Genomic DNA, 6,000 nt, shown 5'->3' with positions numbered 1-6,000 from the left:
GCCTGCCTCTGCCTCCTGAGTGCTGGGATTAAAGGCGTGCACCACCATGCCCAGCATAAGCATTGCCCTGTTTGGGAACTTGTCAGGATGGCAGAATCTGAGGCTCTACCCAGATTTGTCGAATCAGAACTGCATTGTCAGCAAGACTTCCAGGGGACTGCACATTCAAGAATCCATCAAAACTTCCAATAGAACAATTCATAACCTCTGCCCACCAGGATCATCTGGGGAGTGGGAAGGTTTAAAGTTACTCTGTCATGGCTGCAGCCACATCCCAGATTTCAAAAACCAAAAACAAACATCAAACAAACAAATAAACAAAAATCCCCACAGGAACTCAGGGCTGGAGAGATAGCTCAGTGGTTAAGAACACTGACTGCTCTTCCAGAGGTCCTGAGTTCAATTCCCAGCAACCACATGGTGGTTCACAACCATCTGTAATGGGATCTGGTGCCCTCTTCCTCTTCTGAAGACAGCTACGGTGTACTCATATAAATAAATAAAATAAATAAAAAACAACAAAACTAAAAAAAAAAAAAATCCCAACCAACAAAAACCAACCAACCAAAACAAACACCCCCCAAACAACCCAACTAGTCCAGACTAACCTCAAAGTTGTTATGTAGATGAAGGCGACCTTAAACTTCAGGACCTCCAGCTTCTATGTCCCAAGTGCTACAGACATAGAGCCAGGCCTGGCCTTGTGTGAGCCACATGTGGGTGGTCTGGTGCACCAGCTAGGCATCAAGATCTTTCTGCCTCCCAAGTGCTGGGATTAAAGACGTGCACCACCTTGGAGCCTGTCAAGTCTTAATCAAGTCTAATTTGTGGTTCCCCCATGTGACTGCATAAAGAAGGAAAAGTTTGGGACCAGGACTTGATGGTGCCTATCTGCAGTTCCTCGGCATCTCCAAGTCTAGGAACGTTCTAGTAACTATATTGTTATTGCCAGCCTTGTCTCAGCTTTGCCCTTGGGTTTCTCAGTTTTAGAAGCTCTGGTATGGAGTTAACAACACAGAGAGCCAGGTGTGGTGGCGCACACCTTTAATCCCAGCACTTGGGAGGCAGAGGCAGGCGGATTTCTGAGTTCGAGGCCAGCCTGGTCTACATAGTGAGTTCCAGGACAGCCTGAAACCCTGTCTCGAAAAACCAAAAAAAAAAAAAAAGCCAACAACAAACAAAACAAAACAAAGTATGATGTGAGTTTTTCAATCACTTTTTTTTTCCCTGTCAGGGTTGTACTATGTTTTTGCCACTCTGGGCTTGTCCTCAGAGCAATCCTCCTGCTTCAGTCTCCTCAGTGCCACACCACCAAGAAATAGGCATTATTATTTTTTATTTTATTTGTTAGAAACATTAAAATCTAGCATTAATTCCTACATTGAGTCAAAGGGCCAGGAAGTGGCTAGCATGGGACCCTGCTCCCGACTCCCTAATGAAGTCACTCTTACTACAGATGGTCAGCCTCTAATAGTGGCTTTATATAATTTACTCACTATAATCCAGGCGTGGGAGAGGTACAGACAGGAGAGGGGAAGGGAATGATGCTGTGAGAATTTCATTTTGCCATCGTCAGAAAAAGGAAGAAGAAAAAGATAAAGGAAGAGGAAACTGATGTGTGTTTGTAGAGACACTGGGTACTTCCAACAATAGTCAGAGGTTCTGGGTGGCCCAGAGCTACAAGGAGAGGGGAGAATGTCTTCTCTGGGGAAAGGCTCAGTAGTTCAAAATAGATGGCGTGTAGTATCTTTTTTGTTTGTTTGTTTTTTAAATTGTTTGAGATAGCGTCTCACTATGTAGCTCTGGCTGGACTGGAACTTGTATCAAGCAGGGCTGTTCTTGAAACCACAGACAAATAGAATTAAAGGTGTGTGCCACCACACCTGTCTGCAATGTAGTTCATCAAAATGGGCACTTCCTGTAAGTTGTCCTAGAGACACTGGAAAGGGGAGAGAGAGAGGACTAGGCTAGGGTAGGGGCTACACTATGGAGCACTGTCCAATTAGACACTGGGTCCTCAACACGAGAAATGTCACCTATAGTATAATGAATACCAGAAAAAACTTTACTCTGTGTGTGTGTGTATAGGTGCCTGTGGAAGTCCTGTGCAAAAGTGGTCGGCACTCTTAACCACTGAGTCATCTCTCCAGGCCCAGGAATTTAATCTTTAAATTGTGCTTTTTTTCAGAGAGTGGGAGATCTGACAAGGCAGATTCAGCATCTTTACGAAGCTGCCTTACACTCATCTCTAGCCAGCAGGCATTATGAGTGGGCAGGAGGCATGCAGACAGTCTTTGCAGAGCTCAGCCCTGCCCCTCTGGCAAGGTGTCCCACATTTCTGAGGGTCTTGATGGCTGTGTATTTCCTATCTCTTGTTCTCTTTCCTCACTCTCTGGCTATCTGGGACTTTGGCCGCTTCTTGAAACACAAGTTTTACTGCTTTCTGCTACGACTTTGTTGGTTTTAACATCACTCGTGAGAGGAAATTAGTGTCCTGCACATTGTCCCTAAGCCCCATGCATTGATGCAGACACAGGATCTACCCGTGTGTGTGTGTCTGTGTGTGTGTGTGTGTGTGTGTGCTCACGTGGAAGCTAGAGGTCAACACTGGATGAATTCCTCTATTGAGCTCGATCTTGTTTTTTGAGACAGTGTCTCTCATTGAGTCTGGAGTTCCATTCAGATAGGAAGAGCAGCCAGACAGTAGGCCCCAGGGATCCTCCGTCTCTGCCTCCTAGCTGTAGAATTCATAGTCATGTGCTACCACACCCACCTTAGGTGCTGGGGATCTGAAGTGAGGTCCTCAAGCTTGTGCACTATATCCATGGGGTCAACCCCCCCATCCTCAGATGCACCCCCTTTTCATACAGAAAACACTCTCTCGACAGAGCACACACAAGCACTTTACGTTTTTTTGTCTTTATTTTTTTTTTTTAAGTAAAGAAATTCCGTTGAATCAAAGATAACAAAATTACAGTTTTTGTTTGTAATGATCTTTACCACCACAAATTCCAAAAGTAATGTGAGAACAGAAAACAATCAAGGACGCCATTGTTTAGTATAATTTCTTAATAAAGGTAAATATCCTCATATTTAGAAAAAATTGCATTGCTCATTGCAAGTCCGAAACACCTGCTGCTGGGAGAGTCAGAAGACCCAGCAGCATAGGGGCTTTTAGAGCATGAACTCCAAAATACAGTATTTCCAGGGCAGCATCTGGAGTTCTGTGAAACCCAGAGAGAACAAAACTCATTAGAATCAGGAATGTGAAAGTGATGGTTCTCAAAAAAAAAAAAAAAAAATCTGGAAGCAGATCTGCTAATGTAAGACTGTGGTCAGTTGGAGTCTACCTGGAGGGAGGCGAACTGGCCCCTCCCCCGCCCCAGCCCTGCTCACTAAGGCAGCGCAGTGGGGGAAAAGTTGCAAACTCAGGTACAGTGAAGGTCTGCCCGAGGCTGCAGGAGAGAGCCAGGTCACCTGGAACGGGTGTGGAGAGGTAACAGGGCACTACATGGATTTGTGCTTTAGGAAAACTAAAGAGGCCAGAATGAAGACCAAAGAGAGCCTGGCTCCTATTGCCAGGAACCAGGTTCCCTCGGGAGAGCAGCCTGAGGTCGGCAATGCTTTCAGGTGACGCTGACTGCTCTGTGTCTGTGGTCTGGGGGGGACAGAATGCCCACTGAGACTAAGGGTGCTCCTACAGGCGCTAGAAGTGGACTGTCCCCAATTTATGGCAACAGAAGATTACTTGGCTAATGGGGACCAGTTATGGATTTCCTAATTGACAGGAGTCTAGTAAAAAGTTGTGAACTTTCTGAACCTCACCATGTCAGTCTTAATCTACCAATTAGAAATTGATTTTAGCTTCTTTATTAGGCATTGGTGAAAGCTCTACCTATGTATACGCTAGGAAAAAACAACTGGAAAACATGGCAGACGGATTCTTCCAAAGGAGACAGCTGTCTGTGCTCTGGGTGTCTGGGGACGGTTGGCAAGCTGTACTCTGTGGCCTGTTGCTAAGGACCACTTCAGGAGGATGCTGGGCTGTAGCACCTGGAGGCAGCAAGGCCAGCAGAGCAGCCTTTGCTCTGGATGCTGTTGGGGTTCCTTAGCCAGCAGGGGCCTGCTCCTGTGTCCTTAGCTGTAAATATAGTTTGGGAAAAGCGACCCCAGGCAGAGGGGACACTGTCCTTTGCTTAGCTAACAGGTGGAAGGAACCTGGCCCTCAATGGCTTGGCCTCTAAATGCCAAGCAGGTCCCTTTTGGAAGCATCCGAGTGATCTAATGTGGCTTTGAAAGAGAGTAAGGCCAAGAAGACGGGTGGAGGAACTAAGTTCCAGATCACTCATGTTGTTGGGGTGAGAGGTGGGGGTGATGTCATAGGAGCCTCCAGGCCACCTGAGGAAATTCTCTGGTTTGGCTGTGGCTTTGCTTTCAGACTTTCATAGCAGAAGAGTTTGAATTCTTAGGCCACAATGTTGTTATACCAGGGGATTTTCTAGAGGCAAGTTAAGGCTTTGTGGGTAAAGAAAACAATTCCAGATGATACTGCAACAGGATGCTGAAGTGACATGCTTCCTGAGAACTCTCTCGTGTGCCTAAAGGAAGAAAACCCAGGGGTTCCTTCAACTCCACAAGTCCTGTCTCTACACGCTCCCCCCACTTCCTCCTTCTTTTAAAACTGCCACTCAAGTCAGGATCAAGGCCACAGGAAAATAAAAGCTTCTCACATCTCTAACACCTGCTTCCGGGGCAAACATAAACACATGTTCTGTATCTCCGGACCTGGCAAACTATCTCAAGTCCGCCACTTACAGAGAGGGCTCTCATCCGGATGCCAGTCAGATAAGCTCAGCTACCCAGAAGGTTCAGCTGAGTTCAGAGCGAGCCTGCCCAGGAAGGACCTCTGGCTTGGCAACCATCCACCCTTAGCCTGGTCACACTGAAGACCAAGGCACTCTCATTACTGTGGCCCTTGCCTGCTACAGTCACAAGACTACCCTCAGAATAGCAAGGAAACGATCATGATGGTGAAGACTAGGAAGAGAGGCCAGAGCCAGGGCTTTGGATGCTGTCTTGGGTCCTAACTAGGAAAAGCTGAACGCACACACTCCTTTTCTCTCAAGATGAGCTTAGGGGTCAGGGTTCACTCCCTTTTACGTGCAACTTCAGACACACTTAACAACGATGGAGCGAATGATTCACAAGTGAGTGAAAGCCTCAGAGACGCTATAGAACGAGGTAACAGGTTCAAGAGAGGTGAAGTGACTTGTCTATGTGTCCGGCATGAATCAGAGCCAGTGGGGGTGAGCAACCAGGTCTCTGGATCTTGGTTCTGTAACACCATGTGAATAAAGAAAGACACCCTTCCTGGTCTACAGAGTGAGTTCCAGGACAGCCAGGGCTAAACAGAGAAACCCTGTCTCGAAAAAAAAAAAAAAAAAAAGAAAAAAGAAAGACACCCTTACAGGAATGTTTCAGTAGATCCCAAGGTTCCCTGTGAGTGTAAGAAGCCACAGACGTTGAGAGGGATACACTGACACGTTCTCCACCTTCACTCTGCTCTGGCATGGAAGACGCAAAGTTGGTGCAGGAAAGAACAGCGTTCAAGTCTGCAAGCCTCCCTGCTAACCAGGAAATCTTGATTATCACTTTGATGCTACGTAATCTTAATTCGACTGAAGTCCATGGTTTCTAATTATTTGGGAAGCAGGGAGTACAGCTGGAATAATACAGGTGCACTCCCCACTTGGGTCTTAATGTTATTCCAGCCACAGAATTGCCTACATCTATGTAATTTATATCCCTGCTTTAAAAACAGAATATTCTCAACGCTAGAGCGAGGCAGTCCAGAGGAAGGGAAGCGGCTGACCTACATAGAGGGCTGTCCTCCCATTCATTAGGCAAAGCTGGCACCTCCACAGTCATGCCTCTGTACTCTCATTCAGGGTCAAACAAGAATTTTCCTGTCCGACTGCTGCGGTCACAGTCTCATTTCCA

The sequence above is a fragment of the Mus pahari genome, chromosome 1, assembly GCF_900095145.1.
Source record: "Mus pahari chromosome 1, PAHARI_EIJ_v1.1, whole genome shotgun sequence".
NCBI classification, from domain to species: Eukaryota; Metazoa; Chordata; class Mammalia; order Rodentia; family Muridae; genus Mus; species Mus pahari.
This window is presented reverse-complemented; position numbering follows the sequence as displayed.